Source organism: Ambystoma mexicanum, chromosome 8 (assembly GCF_040938575.1).
Source record: "Ambystoma mexicanum isolate Mex_15411 chromosome 8, UKY_AmexF1_1, whole genome shotgun sequence".
NCBI lineage: Eukaryota > Metazoa > Chordata > Amphibia > Caudata > Ambystomatidae > Ambystoma > Ambystoma mexicanum.
In genome coordinates this window covers 1,477,741,547-1,477,759,173 of record NC_090929.1, presented here as the reverse complement: position 1 = coordinate 1,477,759,173, position 17,627 = coordinate 1,477,741,547, and the positions used below count along the sequence as shown (strand labels likewise).

The window sequence follows — 17,627 nt, the reverse complement described above, 5'->3', positions numbered from 1 at the left end:
GTGGATGAGGAAACCTGCATTATTTTCTTTTTACATGCCCAGCCTATGACTTATTAAGGTCAAGATGTGTTACCCCCTATCAGCACACCCTAGTTGGGTTTCCAGTTACCTGATTGGTCAATCTGCGGGTTATACGTACTGGTATAGCCCACAGATTGAATAAAGCCCACAAAAATGTAAGTGGAGATTACCTCCAAAGCAGCACTGTCATTATAGCCAAAAATGTAATTGATTCTAGTAACCGCTCCCGCCGTCGCCCATTAAAATACACTCCCTGCGTTCAGTTCCATTCAACACAGAACTGAAACAGTTCAAGTTCTGTGTGCTGTGTTGCCGTCAAAGCGTGCCTGGCGTGGGCCCGCCCCCTCAAGGAAGTAAAGTTCCTTTCGTTTTCACTGCAATTGCCAAATATAACTCATTCCCCCATTTATGCTATGCCGCTGCAATAGTTTGGCATGTTAAACAGCAAGTAGCACCTCATAACGCTTCCTTTGATCACTCGCCGACATCTATAATATGCCTGCTGTGCAAACCTCACATTAGGAAATTAAACACTTTGACCTCCAATACAGCGCTAGAAAGACACAGCAAAATGTAAGTATCAAACATTTTCAAGTGAAAACATGAGCTATATACTAAATATGGTTTAACCTTCTAACTTTGCCCATGCATACCCCTGCCTAATAAAAAAAGCAAATAACTTCTGACACCCAGGGTCGGACTGGGGCATAACATTGTCTAGGGCATCAATGAAAAAGTGGCCCACATTTGCAACTGGCAATTCACGCCTTTTGTGGCAGACTGTTTGAGTAGTTCAAAAGGGGGGCCAAGGGGATTTGATTGATTCAGTAACAAAACTACTAGCTGCATGGTGAATTAACTTATCAACTGGCCCATTTATTAGTCATTTATCTCTCTTTCTGATTTAGTAAAATACTGATTTAATGAAATACTGAAGGTGTTCAATAGCTTTATAAATAGCTGTATAAAACTGCAGCTCGGGCGTAACTGGGCGTTATGGTCCCTTATACCACGTTAACTCGGTCTTCAGGGCTCAAAACGCCCGGTACGGCCCTCGCTGCTGGTCTGTCAAGCTATATTACAGAAAAACGGCCTCTCAGATAACCCGAATGCAGGATTTTGATATGGATATCAATTGCCAAATCAACTGCTGGGTTTATATATGGGGCCTGTGAATCAGAAAGAAAGGGGGCCACTGTTTATCGAGTCCATAGGGGTTACCCTCCGAGGGTGGTGAGTGTAAAGTCTTAATCTTATTGTTTTACTTCTAAATCTCCCCAGGTGCACCATTTACTTATTTGGTTCGACCCTGTAACAGAATAACTGACATAGGGGAGGATGTTTTTGTTGGCATCAATATTATCTGGATGAATTATGAATTTTAGCTTATTTCAGATTATAGTATTCTGTATTTAAGATTGCTGCATGTTTGGAACTTGAGTGTATTTTGTATGTCAATGTGTTTTATAATTGTATTGCTGTCACAACAAGCCTAACTAGCCAAAAGTGCAATAAAATCGAACTCTAAATCATGTGTTCGGTGCTGCTTTTCCCCAGCTTCCTTCCAGCCGAGCCAAACACTTAGAGGATGATTCCTAGACAAACACACTCCAGCTTCCATCCTCTTCTGAGCCATCCCCCCTTTGCCCAAGCCAAGATGTCACCGAACACACTCCAGCTCCCATCCACTTCTGAGCCATCCCCCCTTTGCCCAAGCCAAGATGTCACCGAACACACTCCAGCTCCCATCCACTTCTGAGCCATCCCCCCTTTGCCCAAGCCAAGATGTCACCGAACACACTCCAACTCCCATCCACTTCTGAGCCATCCCCCCTTTGCCCAAGCCAAGATGTCACCGAACACACTCCAGCTCCCATCCACTTCTGAGCCATCCCCCCTTTGCCCAAGCCAAGATGTCACCGGCGTGTGAGTGCTGCCATTATACGACCTCTGGGAGGGCTACCAGCGTTTTTCCAACACAGTTACTACCGGATGCATGTCATATTTATATTTAAAAAACTGTGGAGAAAATTTGGATCAAGTATTTTTATCACCCATTATGACAGCATTGAACAAGTTATGTATACCTATGTACTTACTATTATATGCTATATACTAATCCAAGAGGATAGCTCAGGGGCAACGTGTTTGTCTTGGAAGGAAAATAACGCAGTGCGTCACAGGTTCGAAATCCAATCCTGGCATGAACTGTGATATAAAAGCTCAATTTATTATTTATACAAGAAAAGTAGAAACATATATTTAATTCTAATGTTAGGAACTGATTATACAGAATGTATTATGTGTTAACATCTCAAAATATCTATTCCTTCCTTCACATAACTAAGATGTCCTACAGACCAGTAAGTTATGCAGGAAAACAAGCAATAACATTAAAGCAGTGACATAACAAATATGTTTTCAATACTGTACTTAATAGTTCCAGAATTATTCAATATACCTGCTTTTCTGTCATTCATTCAGGAATCCCCTAATTATTCCTGTATGCTCTATAATGCAAACCATACTCGATAATGATGATAATTCTTTTGGGGATATTATTGGAGTTGAATATCATCATCTGTGTCCTTTTTATGAAAAATATCTGACTGTTTGTTGTACATCTTGATATAACATGAATGGCATATATTGTGTCCATAATGTTACCTATGCAAGACATTCCAAAGTTAACTGTGGGGGAAAGATTTTTTTCTTTAATCAGAATATGAAACATCAAATTGTTTATGCATTTATTTGCACGTAGGGAAGGGAGCTATAGACTCAGGTGGCTAGAAAAGTGGGCAAGCCCACACTGTGTACCGCCTGCTGTTTGCAACCACCCGAAGCGCTTCCCTGGGTGGTGCCATCTTAACTGTGGGGAAGCAACAGGGAGTCTCTCCCTGTTGCATCCGACCCCCCACTGCAATAAACATATCACCCTTTCACCAACCCTCGCCCTCCCTCCCAACTTACCTGCTGGACAGAGCCTTGCGCTCCGGTCCCAGCGCTCCCCCCATCCGTGGCCACTGCCATGAAAATGGGAAAGGCACTAAGTTAATTTTCCTATGGCGCCATCCATTTTCTTTATTCTTTATTTTTACAGGAGATTGGGCTCGCACAAAACACGTGCAGCCCATCTCCCATAAATAAATGTAAACTATTTGCATTCTGGATGAATCCCGGGGTGCGAATGGCTATCACACCCTTGTGGAGGGGGTGGCGGGTGCAGACATTGCCAAAAACGGCCCACATCACTCACCTACTGTTCCATGTCTGCCACCCAACATGGGGGTGATTGCCTTATTAAAGCTCAGACAAAAATGGCACCTACCTAAAGTCTCTAAATTGAGAACAATAAGGGTAGTATATTTTCTTTTATAATTAATATTTCTGTGTGAAGGAAGATCCTCCTCATGTCATGGGTTCATCTGGCAGAAGAAATATGTATGCACGTAAACATATAGATATATCATCATTGTCATGTCATTAATGTAGTACACTCTATACTTATGTATGCACTTACTCAGGGCCTTTTAAAATAAGGTGTATTTTTGTTAAAATACAATAGTGATATTGATTAGTGATCAGTATATATGAAGAACAAAATATTCCACTCTGATGATTTTCCACTCAAAGTCTCTCCAAGTTACTACTTTTCTTATTCAATGCAAAAGTGACAAACGTAACCTCACTTATGCAATTCTTTGTGGCAGGATTTCTATAAAGAAACTACTCCACTTTAGTGCTCTCCTTTAATGGACATTATGCCCTAGCTTCTGGACGGCTGAACATGTCCATTTTAGAACAAGTCGCGTGAATAACATGCCTGTAAATAGCTACGAGTGCAGAAGTAGAATGAAATTATTGAAATGAAAGTCCTCCATGTCAATTGTGGGGCAATACAGCCTAAGCTCAGAATGGCCAGTTACTCCGCCGTAAAATGTGATTGTGTGGTGTGTAGCTCTATAGATGGATACCATAGCAGTACGTTCCTATAAGTACCATAGTCTAATAACTTTATGGGAATGGAAATCCTCTTTGTCAATTAAAAGAATCAAAGCTACTAATAATCGTGAAACTCAAATCAGTAGGTTATTTTTAAATATGTCACATTGTTTTTCTCGTGCAGAATGCAAGGTACTTGTGCATTGCATCCTACCCGTTGCATGACTGTGAGTGGCACCAGCAGGCATACCACCTGTTCAGTAACCCCCTCTCCCCTAGCCCCGTTCAGTGCTGGAAAGTTTAATGGCATCAGCTGACAGCGACTCTTCCAGGACCAGTTATTTCATACCCATTGTTCAATCATCACACCAAGTTCACCAACGCTGTGAGAAAGCCGAATACAAGTAGACATAACATCCTAAGTTAAAGGTTAGGAGGGTGGTAAGCGGTTACAGTCAAATCAATGGCCCGAGGGGATGCAAGCAGGAGTGCAGCAGAAAAAGGCGACAAAAGTGGAGGAGCCCCATTTTAAGGCCACTACCAGTTGTGATCCCTTGACTGGCAATTCTTGAACCCAACCTGCAGCGTGGCCCTGCCCCTGATGCAGGTTACGGAAGGAGGGGAGAGAATTCCATAGTTTGCTTGGACGCAGCACAACACCCTGCCCACAATCCCACAGCAACCAAGACACACAGGATTTTGTGGGATAACGGGTGACATTTATCTATAACATCTTACAAAATAGACAGATATTTTGAGGGAGACGGGAGGTGCTGTGGTTTTTATAGTTAAACAAACAATTAGAGCAACAGTGAAATTGGCATCCTCCACAGAGAGAACAAGCCTGATATTTGGAGATATACATTGTCATTGCATGCGTCCTGCAGGAATGTTGCCATCACACTGAGTGTGCATAATTCTGACAGGAGGGAGGCAAGGGGGGTGAAGATAGGCTGTGCGGTTGACGTTAGTGTTCTGACAGACTTTATAGAGGACCAGAGGACCAGGCTGAAGGGTCTACAAATGCATTTATTTTCTATTTTTTTGATAACTAATATGGTGTGTGCAGGCTGTAATGCGTGCATGGTTTAGGCAGCTCTACCATCCAACCAGTGGCCAGCACATAATATTGAACACTGCCTTGGTGCTCATAGAAAAAGCGAATAATTTATTTTAATCTGAGTTGACCCTTTCCAAGTAGGAAGAACATTTTAAGAGAGAAATTGTACTTTATTCCGGTCAGAATAAGCTATTAAAAAAGGAAATTATTTATTTGTACTAACGTTAAAAACTGTCTCTTTTTAAAATGTCTCAATGTTCATTTCTAATGATTGTCTCATATATATGTTGTAGTCATAATAACGTTACAATTGTCTTACTGATCAAAGCACTTTATCAAAAAGTCCAGTAACTATAACAATTATGTTCTGATACTAGGTATGTACACTGGGCTTGGTGCTCATTCCTTTGTTCACAACACCCACCTTAACTTTAAAGATGTTGAAAACATGAAGCAAATACAGTCAATCGGTGATACTCTTTTTTTTGTTGTGAGGATATAATGGGTTTGGCATCTATCATTCTTTTTGGCTTCAAGGGCCGCACGCAGATTTTAAAAGAGGAGGGTCTGAGAGAATGGATCGACTACAATGAAAGCTTTGGCAATGCCGCTGATCTTAAATTTTGCACATATTTTGCCTGCCAATGGCACAAATCTTGTCAGAACATTTGTGGGCAATCTTTCCAAATGTATTTTCTGAAAATGTGAGTTTTGGTGGATAAAACTATGCTCCAAAATTGGCACAGCCTTTGGTTCCTAAAGTTTGAAGATTCCATTAATGCCAAGGAAGCTACACCAGAAAAGTTTTATATTTATTTAGATTCTCTGTAATGGGTCAACCTACTAAACTACCCCTTCGATGCAAGTGCACTACATTTCCACAGGCCAATCAACAGTGGAATTATTGAAGACAGCAAGTCTCCGAACTGTTCTGGTGCATAACTCTGAAGAGGGGGGAATAGTTGAGTCGATAAACATCTCATGCCAAATATGTTTGAAATCATAACCAAGTGGGAAGATATGTTTGGCCGTGAACCTTTCTTTAGCATATCAAATTGATATGAAGAGTCTCATGCCCTGAACCTGTTTCTCAGCATGCCTTTCAGTTTAGCATAGCAGCATGTCAACAGGCTATGCACCGCTTACTTAGAGGCGTCCAAAGTATGACATTTTTCCAGAATGATGTTCTTAAGCACAGCGTGAAGACATGCAATTTGAGACTTTAGTAGGTTGTGCAGTGTTTAAGAGTTTACTTCTCGTTTGCCTGCATCCAGTATCATTTCTATTTGGCATTCTTAGTTGGCAACGTCCTAGTATTTTTGCAGTTTAACAACCCTAGTTCACTCTCAGGTGTCCACCCACCAAATATCCCCATTTTGACAATGCCACTATATTCCCAGTTTGGAGAAACAAAACAGTGCATTCCAGTATGACAATTTCACTGTGTTACAACATAACACAATGAGAGTATCTTGATGTTCACAATCCCAGTGTGCTCCCAATTTGACAGTCAGAGGTTGCATAACCATGGTACGGCCAACTAGTTTATTAGCAGTTTGTATATTTCTGGTATGGCATTGCCACTATATTCTCAGTTTGACCATCACTACACATTCCAGCTTTGTCCAAACACAGAATATTCCCAGTTTTACAAACCCAGTAGGATTTCAGAAATTACAAAATAGCTAAGCATCCGGTTTGAAAAATACACCCTACTTCAATACACCCCAGTTTTCAAAGTACCAGCAAAGTATACTGGCAGTTTGTCAATGGCTGGATTTGTGCACTGTGCATGCTACCAGAGGACATAGAATGTCAGTATGCTTGCAGCACCCACAAAAACCCATAATTTAAGTGCACACAATTCCAGCATGCCCTGCTTCGCTGTTGCACAGTGTTGGTAAACCCACACTGTCCCGCTATATAACTCCATTAAACTTCCAGTTTACTGTAAAGCAATTCCAGCAAGCTCCCAGCTCACTATTATGGTAAAAGAACTATTCAAATAAATTCACAGTTTTCACAATTACATTATGTTCCTTGTTCGTACTCACACAATGCAGCACACTTCCATTTCACTGTTATACAGTTCCCTGTACTTTCAGTTTACCATTACACGATTCGAGGATCATTTCAGTTTAGTCTACTCTGCGGTTTTCAATTCCTGTGTGCTCCCAAATTGAAAATTCCAGTAAACTCCCATATATTTCGAATTTGTACAATCTGAGTCTACTCCCATTGCAGTCTATTCCTAGTTCACACCAACACAGTATACTCCCACTTTGATAATGTGCTATACTATATATAGTTTGCATAATCTTGGAATATAGCTGGTCTTGCCAAACACCTTAAGGACACTGAGTGGCTCGACATTTTACACTCCTATGATACTGTAGCATTCCAAGATACGTGGGCTATGGAGGAGGAAATCATCCAGGGCTATTAGATGTTTGAGGTAAAAGCTGGAAAAGGCCCAAAAGGGAGACCCTTTGGTGGGCTGGCACTCGGTCTCAAGGCTGCTCTTAATTGGGAAAATAGGCAACTGAACACATGATCCGATGATTTGCAACTGGTGGAATTATCCTTACCCAATCAGGAATCGGCTTTGTTGTTTAATGTATATAACAGGCTGAAGGTCACTACCAGTGCAAGCACAGTGCTGGCTTTGTGTGATACAGTGGATCGATTGGGGCTGTCCAATAATGGACCATCATTTAGTATGGCTCTTGGTGATTTTAACACCCCCTTGGAAATCTCCAGATTGCTGAAAGCTTGTGGAACGATGAAGACAAGGCCTGGGCTATTCCTGATGTGAGGGCAAACACTTCTGGGGAAATCCACCCAGAAACCTTTGGGTGGTAAGAGGGCCCCACAATGTCAGCCTAAGGTGTTGCAATGGTAGTTTTCCAACCGATTCGCCAGCAAATGACACCTACTTTGGACCAAAAGGTTCATCAAGGATAGACTTCGCCCTGGTCTCGGGTAAATATTGGCATAGAGTTGTGGGCTTGGAGGTCCTTGACCGATGGGAAAGCGACCACAAACCGATCACGCTTTCCCTCACAAATCCTGTTGTCTCACGGTCCAGGGTGACAAACTGAACTACTGGCACGGTAGCCTATGGCCATTCTCAATGACCGATCAAATGAGCAAATATTAATTTGGACCTCTTGGGTCCAACGCTGTATGATAGAGTCCTGTTCCAAATTTAAGCAATCTGTAATCCTGGCACCTGCACCAAAGATATATGCTTGAATTATATAGCGCTACAGGAGTCATTGGGGTTTCTGCTATCTTCCCCAGCCAAATGAACCCGGGAAGGACCAAAGAAGTGGGTGGCTTGGTTTGATAAGGATTGCCTAGTAGCTAAAAGGACCTTAATTGCATACATGAGAGGGGTTGGCCTGGTGGACAGGGATTCCCTCCAGCTCATGAGAAGATCTTACAAGGTATTACTTGCTACTAAAAAGAAACAGCACATGCAGGAGAGCGGTCACTTATCTAAGAGTGTGCCGAGGCCAAGGATGGTGTAGGCTTCTGCAGGCTGATTACCGACTCCAATCTAAAAGGTGACGTCAGAGCACCATAATACATAAATCCGGCACACTCATTTTGAGACCCTGTATAGTGACCACCATGAGCCCAACCAACTGACCCGTCCAAGAGTACCCTACCCAGTTGGACTCGCACCTAAAGACCCCATAAACCAGCAAAATATCTCAATTGATGATGTGGCAAGGTGCATAATGGTGCAGAAAGGGGGCAAAGCACCAGGCTCTGATGGGGTTCTGGGGGACTTGTATAAAAGCGAAACGGCAGTCTGGGCACCAGATATGCAACTCTGCTGTGCACATGATTATGCGCCCAGCTACCTGAGGGTTCAAATGCGCTTTATACATAAACAAACTAAATTAAACTTACTTGGGTGTTTAATGCTATCTTGTCCCAGGGTCGGGCTCCAGAGACTTGAACAATGGCAGTGATTGTCCCCATATTCAAGAAGGGGGACAGGGGTGACCCTAGCAATTACCAACCCATATCATTGTTTGATGGGATGGGAAAAACCTTTGCTTTGCAAAGGTGATCCTGCAGCATCTAATTGCATGGGTCAAGGAGACTAACCAGCTAAGCCACCTCCAGGCGGGATTCCAAGTAGAGAAAAGCACTGTCGACCAAAGCTTCAGGTTCCATTTGATTATCCTGAAACATCTAAGGATAACAAAGACCAACCAGTATGGGGTCTTTGTGGACCTAAAAGCAGCTTTTGACAGTGTCCCTAGAGAAACCCTTTGGACTGTCCTGAGGGCCAAAAACATCCCAGAAGAACTGCCATGCCGATCCAACTCCTCTATGAAAACAACAGGGCAGTGGTTAGAAGGGGATTGAGGGGTAAAGTAACAGAACAGTTCCGTGTGGCTAGAGGGGTTCATCAGGGGTGCACTTTGACACCCATTTTATTCTGCCTATATATAAATTCCATAATTGTGAGACTTCAGGAGGAAAATGTGGACCCCCCGAGGATGGGGAGCAAACATATTCTGGTCCTCTTTTTTGTGGACAATGCTGTCCTTTCCTCCACTTCCCTGATAGGTTTGTGGTGTGCTTTGAGCACGCTTGAAAGTCAGTGTGTTAACCTAGGATTAGAAATCAATGCTTCAAAAACTAAGGCTATGGTCTTCTCAGCAAAAACCGCAAGTTCAAGGCCCTTAAACTTGCAGGCAAATGGTAGTACGCTACAGCAGGTGAACTGCTATGACTACCTGGGGATCCGATTTTCAAAGGGGGAGTGGTGGGAAAATCAGGTGATTAAAGCCAACACCATACTAGGGAAAGGCTTATTATGCAAGACATGATAGGGGGTGTTGGGCCGGGCTTTGGACCTCTATCAGGTACAGGCAAAGGCAGCGGCTATATATGGCGCAGAGATCTGGGGCTATGTGAATACCTCAGACATGAGAATAACAGAAAACCCATTTCTAAAAGCCATCCTGTCACTTCCCCCAAAGCACCCCAACTAGCTCTTCTCGTATGGAATGTAATCTTCCAACAATTGATGATGAGCTCACAATTAGACCAGTTCTTTATTGGGTCGGGATTTCGGGTAGCCGGGAACTAGAGGAATATTGACAGACCTTGATACATGTGTTATCTCTGAGAGTCTGCCAAGAGATCCCTTGGCTGTCGCATGTTAAATACTGGCTGGCCCAGCTAGGGCTCCCTCTCTATTGGCATAGCCCACGCCGATTGAGCATGATGCCAAAAACAGAGTAAAGGATGCTTCAGAAGATACAAGGACATGAGAGACAGGACCCCAACATTCGCTTTGGGCACAGGCCCAGCTTATCTTGCCATAAAAGAGTCCCAGGGGATTGAAAACAAACTACCTGAATACCCTCAAACCAGCATTCGCTCAGGCACTCTACATGAGGCTACGCCTGGGATTGCTGCCATTATGAGACATAACTAAAGGGGCCGGGGTCTGAAAATTCACTGTGTACGCTGTGCGAGAGTGGGTTGGAAACAATGGTGCACTTTTTATTATTCTGTGAGTCATTGAAAGATCTTAGAGCAATGTACCTGATACCCCTATTTCGACAGGGTGGTGCCCGAATTGTTAGCGAAGCCATTCGCCTATGCAAGGAGACTACGGATTTGAATGTGGTTCATTTTGTCGCTTAGTTTATTCACAGAGCATGGCTAAGGAGGAACGAGGTCACTGTGGCTAGCCTGTGAAGGTTTATGAAATGGATGAACCTCTACACCAAAACCGTTCTCCTGATGTAGAGATCAATGATCGGATTTATCAGGATTTTGGTCGATAAAATGTTGTACCATATGTCATACCTTTTTTATCTTATGTATTTTAGAGCTCATGAATTGATGATGATTTTTATTAATATGGATTGTTGAGATGCTGTATGATTAAATACTGTTGTAAAGGGACGTCATTTAGGGGTTGCAGGGGTCACAACTGCGACCCCTGAGGCCTCACTTGCTACCCCTGTGGTCTCCTTTGCTACCCCTGGAAAAAAAGGAAATACACTTTTATTTTTTTTTTAAATGCAAGCTCCTTTCTTTCTTGTTCAGGCCTCTTAAAAAAGAAACGGGGTTCCACAAGTCTAACACTTTCAGCAGTGACCCTAAATAAGAAAGAATAGGAATTGCAAATCATTTGTCTTTCTGGAATTCTATACAATAATTGCTAGACTCATTAAATGTTTATTTCAGGTACACTTCATGGGGTGAGTCACTGATTTAGTTTATTCTGAAACACCTCAACTCAGCCTTTCATCCTTCCATGGTCGATAAAAGACTACCAACCCAGGTTGGGTGATATTTTATGTATATTTGTTCTTTATAAAGCGCTTAAGCATAAGTGCTACATAATAAGACATCATTATCATTTGCCAATGGATGTCTGCTTGCATTCACAGTAATTTGGTAATATGGGACTATACACACTGATCTGAACAATACATAAGGCGATCCATTTTTATATGAAATGTATATCAATCACATTACAGTGATATCGTAACCATATTTTTCGTAGTATACTGAGAAACAATGCTATGTGATGCCACTTCCTGTTTTGTCAAGGGGTGAAAGGTTGTGTTCCATCGCTTCCCGTGATATCACTTAGGGGTGGGGTCAAATGACATCACTTCCTGTGATGACATCAGAAGTGAAGGGTTATGTGATGTCACTTCTGCTACCCCTGGCATTTTGGTGAAATGACATCCCTACTGTTGTGATACTAACCGATATAACATATGTCGAATAACGGTTATTTTGACTGACTGACTGACTTTGCATAATTTCAAAATAACACCAATTTGACATTTCCACCTGCCACCAAGTTTAAGAACTTGAGCATATTCTTAGTGTGAAAACAACATTATATGACATTTTGCCCAATCCTAATACATTTCTAGTAATAAAATCCTATTACATTCACAAATCTGACATATTCTAAGATGTGCAATGCAGTTTACTGAATACCAGTGTACATGTAGTTTCTTGCTGTACAATTGCAATAGGTACCCAGGTTGCAAAATCCAATGATATTCCCAAGATGCTAACCCCAACATACAGCAGTGCGTTTTTGGTTTGTAGGCATCATGTGGTTTTTAGGTATGATTGTGCACGGGTGCTTTGTGTGTACTTGTGTTTGTTTTCAATTTGTGTGTTGTGGAGTGTGTGCCGTTTGTGGTCCGGTAGAGGTAGGGCTGAGTTTTGTTAAGAATTTGAGGGTGAGTATGCGGAATATTGAGTTTTTAGTAGGATTAGTTGCATTACATTGGGCTAGGCTCAGTAACGTGGCCACACTTGGGGTTGGCCAGCTTGGTACACGTCGGGTTCGTCGTTGGTTTTTGGAGGTCCCTTTCCATGTGTTTTACTTGTTTTGCAATAGTTGAATTGTGTTTCTTAAATGTTTTCTTTATCTTGGGTGTTCAAGAGCAAGGTTTTTCACAGCTTTCTGAAATTTAGGTGGTCATGTGTTCAGAGGGAATTTCAGAGTTTAACAGCTACGCAGGGGAATGCTGATCCTCCAAGTTTTTGTTTTGTGTATTGTTTTGTTTCAAGGCAGATGTTGTTGCTGGATTTAAGCGTACGTGCTGGTTTGTGGATGAGGATTTTCAATCACCTGGGACTCCTCAGCTGCATATATCCCCTGTTGCTTGAGCATATGGGAGGAGCCATGCCTTTTTTCGTCATCAACGATAAGAATCTTGTCAAAGTCAAAGTTTGTTGGTAAAGGTTGTGGATGTAATTGCACATGATGCATTGTTCCAGCAGCTGTACTTAATCTGGCTTGAAATGCTCATTCAAACAGGCAGCGCGGGACCGCAACACTTTCGTTTCCCACCGCTGCACTTTTCCGCACTCCTGGTACACAGCGCGACTTTCTTGGGGAGCATTGATTCACTTAACTATTAGGAGTTTACCTCGTGTACGAGGGATTGAATCAGTGTCCATGTTTAAGTCTTGCTTACCCTCTGGGTTTATGGCACCCTGAGCCTCTCCAAAGCGATTCTGACAGTCAGGGTGGATGTGGAGGGTCTAGCTGCACACCCTTCGCCCGGCCCTCCGCGGACCACTGCAAACCACACTCGCTGCCAGACATTGTCCACATTGTGATTTTTGTGTAATGTGATCCCTTTCAGGGGAGTTTTGCATTGTTGTTCGGTGCTCTGTTACCCTTTTTGGTTAGGTTCACGCCTGCAAAAACTGCTCAATAAATACAAATACATGAATCGATAGGGCAAAGATCCAACACCTGCACCATAGTTTGCGTTTTCCTTCTAACATGCACACTTATAAAAAGCTTAGTGTCAACACAGAAACGAAAAACTGAGCAGAATGCCCTAACAGTCTTTGCTCAGAATTCTATCGAAGACTGAATCTGGTCACTCCATTTACAACAGATTTAGTCAACCTATTTCACAGCAAACCCTTTGATTTAAAGAAATCAATAGATTGATTTATTTTTAAAAAGCCAGGCTGAATCAACTTACTATCTCCACATGTGAGGTTGGGCAAAATGGAGGTAGGTGTTCATTATGAATATAGAGTGTAATCGCAGTTTACACTGAGTACATGATAGAGATTACTAAGATGTTACTAGTATTATGTCTTGTGGTTTATATTTGACAGATGAATATACAAGGTGTATAATAGGCAGGTATGTAGGGGTTTATGTAGCTATCAGAATACCTATCTGACTTACTAAGGTCAATTTAAATATGGTGTGTACTTCTGGTTGTTTGTTTTTTGTTTCTTTATTGTATAATTAATGTAGATCCTTGGAGAAGGACATGGACTGAAATGCATTGGACCTTCATGTACAATAAATGCCTGTGCTTTCACAGAATGGCATGTTGAAGTTTCAAAGAAATACATGGAATATAATACCATTTTCATAACTTTTATTAGACTAATATTGATGGTAGCAATATGGATTATTGATGTATTCCATTAAGAGTTCATCCACTTATTGACTAGAAGTGGTTGGTGCATACTTGCGGATGTGTGATGTTTGCACATTCAAGGCAGCACTCCAATGGGAGGGCAACAAAACACAGAGCACACCATGATGGACTCTGAAATGAAGAGACATGGTGGAAAAAAGAAAAGAGTTTAACATACCCCACTGCACATGAGGGCAGTGGGGCATTTTATTAAGGCTTGCTGAAGATAGTATCTGGTTATCACTTTACCTACCAGCAAAGAATCTCAACCTTTTCTGATGGAATCCTGAAACCAGTTCATGCATGGCTGAAAGACAACACTCCCAAGGAAAAGAAACACCACTGAAGTTGGCAGCGGTCCTCACGGATCCTGCTGATCATACAGGAACATAATGGTTGCAACGACAACAGGTGATGTGACAAAACATCATCAGGTGTTTTCAGAGAGAATGAGGAAAAGGGAGGAGGAGAGCGAGAGGTGGCCAGAGAGGGGCTAAGGGAGGGAGAGGAAGAGGAAAGTGAGGACAGAATGTCCAGGGATTTAGTGGTGAAGTGAGAATCCAGAGCCATACAGAGGGGCTGGGAGGCAACAGGAGAGGTGGAGACATCATAAGGATTGGCAAGCTCCTTGCAGATTTTAAAGAGTTTGGAGGTGTTGTTAGAGTCCGCAGTGAGTCAGACTTAGATGTGGACTCTCTTCTTGGACAGGACAGAGTGTCTGTATTGCATTTGTAGCAGGCGGCAGGTCAATTTTTCAGAAGATGCGCCTGAAGCACTCCACCTCCTCTCAGCCACCCTGCACTTGCGTTTCAGGGCTGCGACGTCGGAGTCATAGCAAGAGTTGCACTTGGAGGTAGGCTTCAGGTTGATTCTCATGACAGGGGCAATGATGTCCAGATTATTGGAGAAAGAATGATGCAGGTTAGAGGGGCTGTGTCAGAGTGTGTGTCAGCTGCAGGAGTAGCAGGAGCTGAGAAAGTAGAGGCAAAGTCAACCACTGACACGCACTTCATGGGCCGAATGACTGAGAGGGTAGGTGGCAGTGCTGGGGTGGACTTTGCCTGAGGGACAGAGTGTTTCAGGTGAGAGGAATGCAGAAAATCATCAGTCCAAGAGAGATAAGTGTTGAGGGGGTTAGAGAGGGGATGTCTGAGGAGATGAGAACATCCAAGGTGTGTCTGGCAGAGTGTGTCGGACCAGAGGGTAGAATGGAGAGAGATAGGGTGTTGCAAAGGTTGTGGAAGAGCCCAGAGGAAGGTTTAGAGGTATCCAGGTGGATGTTCAGGTCTCCAAGGAGGAGGAGTTGAGAAGTAGAGGCAAATAGGCAAAGAGAGGAGAGGAGAGGTCAGCCCAATCTGAGGGGAAGAGGGAAACCTGGCCAGGCAGTCTGTAGATGATGGTCACAGTCAGATAGAAGCTGGGAGAGATAGAGAGCCTGCACACCAGGCATTCAAAGGAGGAGTAAGCTTGCATATTTATTTTATTTTTATTTTTTGAATTTGTAGAGTGCACTGCAGCCCAAAGGCATTGAGGCACTTTTACATGAAATTTTACGTAGGCGTTAATCATGGTTACATTGGAGGTGGCACAAATAGGGTTTCTTGGTTACAGATACAGATGGTAGCACAAAGGTAGTTACAACAGTAGCGAAACAGTGGAAGCTTACTTCCAATATTAGAAAATAATACATTATTAAGAGGGTTTCAAAGTCAGCAGTGCTGACATCCGGCCACAATATGGCGAGATGTGGGGAATGGGAGCATGTGCAGAATCATATCCGTAACACAAATAGCCTTGTTTTAATAGCTTTGCGGAAGGGTAAATGGGAGCCAATTATCCTAAGGTGCGAGGGTAGAGCGTTCCAGTGTGATGCAGCCATAGCGGGGAAGCTGGTGCCGCCTGCATGCACTCTCCGGGTCTTGGGCGTGGATATTATATTAGTGTAGGCCATTCGCATAGGCCTGGAAGAAGTTGGCTTCGCTATTCTCTGGACCAAGTAAGGGGGTGCCAAGTCATGGAGGCATATATACGTGAGAGAGATGGTTTTGAAGACAATTCTCTCTTTGATGGGAAGCTAATGAACCTGCCTCCTTACCTAAGAGATGTGGTCCTTCTTGGATATTCCTGTGGCGGCGCTCAGAGCATTGTTTTGAACCAGTTGGAGTTTGGCAATGTTTTTGCTTGAGGTCCCAACAAGGAGGGCATTGCAGTAATCCAATCTTGCTCCGATTGTTACCCTGGCAATAGTGAGGCAGTTCTGTAGAGATAAGAAGGGTCTTGCTGCATTAAGCAGTTTAGAGTAGTAAGCCAAAGAGGAGGCAATGGCATTGACCTGCCCAGTCATAGTCAGATTGGAGTCCAAATAGATGCCCAAGGACTTGACTGTTTGGGATACTGAGATAGGTATATTATCAATGGTGAAGGAGCTGTATTATTTGTCCAGGTTACCCAGAATGATTGGTGACCCAATTAACAGAAGTTCAGTGTTCAGGCAGTTAAGGCATAACCAGTTTTCTGCCATCCAGGAGTGGATCATAGAGTAGATGGAGTTAAGGGTGTTCATGTCGGCCTCATAACCACCTGAGAGGGGGATAAGCACCTGGGTGTCATCAGCATAGTTATTGTATGAGATGCCCAGTGCATCCGGAATGTTGAATAGAGGCCTAGTGAACAGGTTATAAAGGGTGGGCACAATGCAAGAGCCCTGGGGAACTCCACATTTAATGTGACTTGGAGTGGTACAGGCTGAGTCAGAAAAGACTTTCATGGCCCTTTCCTGTAGAAACGAGATGATCCAAGCACATGCCTTCGCAGAGAAGTTGGCGTTAAAGCCAGTTGGGACATGGACAGACTGGAAGGATGCATTAATAAATGCTGTCAGAAAGGGTGCACGGGTAGGGGCAGAGCCTAGGAATGACAGAAGCAGGTACCCATTCCAGAAAGATCAGAGCTACTCCACCTCCGAATCGGTTGATTCTTGGCTCTGAGAGGACCTGGTAGCCATCAGGGAGGAGAGTGTCATAACTTGTGACAGAGCTGGCCATGAACTGTGTCTTTGTGAGAGCAAGGATATTCAGGTCAAGTTCTTTGAGGAGGGGACAGATGTCAGAGGAGTGTTTGACAGCAGAGCGAGAGTTGAGAGAAGCTACGTGGATCAGGTTGCCTCATCTGATAGCCTTTCCGGGTGGGGTATACACTTGAGGTACGCCCAGCGGAAGTGGTAGACGGGCCGAGGGTGGGCAGAGGTGGTAGCAGGAGGGGGCATAATAGCCAGAGAGGAGGAGGAAGTTGCCAGAGAGGGGATGGAAGAAGGAGGTGGCATAGGAGCCAGAAGGGTGCTAGTAGAAGTAGCAGGAGAAGGAAGGAAGTTGATAAGATGCGGGAGGCACCTATAGAAAATGAGGAGATTGGGCAGAGGACCCTGGGCCAAGATGGTGTCATTCAGATAGATATTAATGATGGTCTTGGAGTAGTGGAAGGAGGCCAAGAGGACCTCCCACTGTGTGTCACCATTATTGGGAGAGGAAGAGATAGGAGAGAGAGCTGAGTCCATAGGTCTGGAGAGGGAACAACAAAGAGGATATTGGTTAGGGTCTGTCTGCAGGAGCACTGATGTGGGTATCAGTGACAGT

General features: G+C 43.4%; 1 long non-coding RNA gene across 1 annotated transcript in view; it reads left to right on the top strand.

Annotated features, from left to right (window-relative positions):
* The first annotated feature begins 394 nt into the window (after positions 1-394).
* LOC138473795 (uncharacterized) overlaps positions 395-17,627 on the top strand; it is a 70,448-nt gene continuing 53,215 nt past the window's right edge. The window contains exon 1 of the long non-coding RNA XR_011268920.1: positions 395-594. This is a non-coding gene — a long non-coding RNA (uncharacterized lncRNA). The remainder of the gene's footprint in view (positions 595-17,627) is intronic.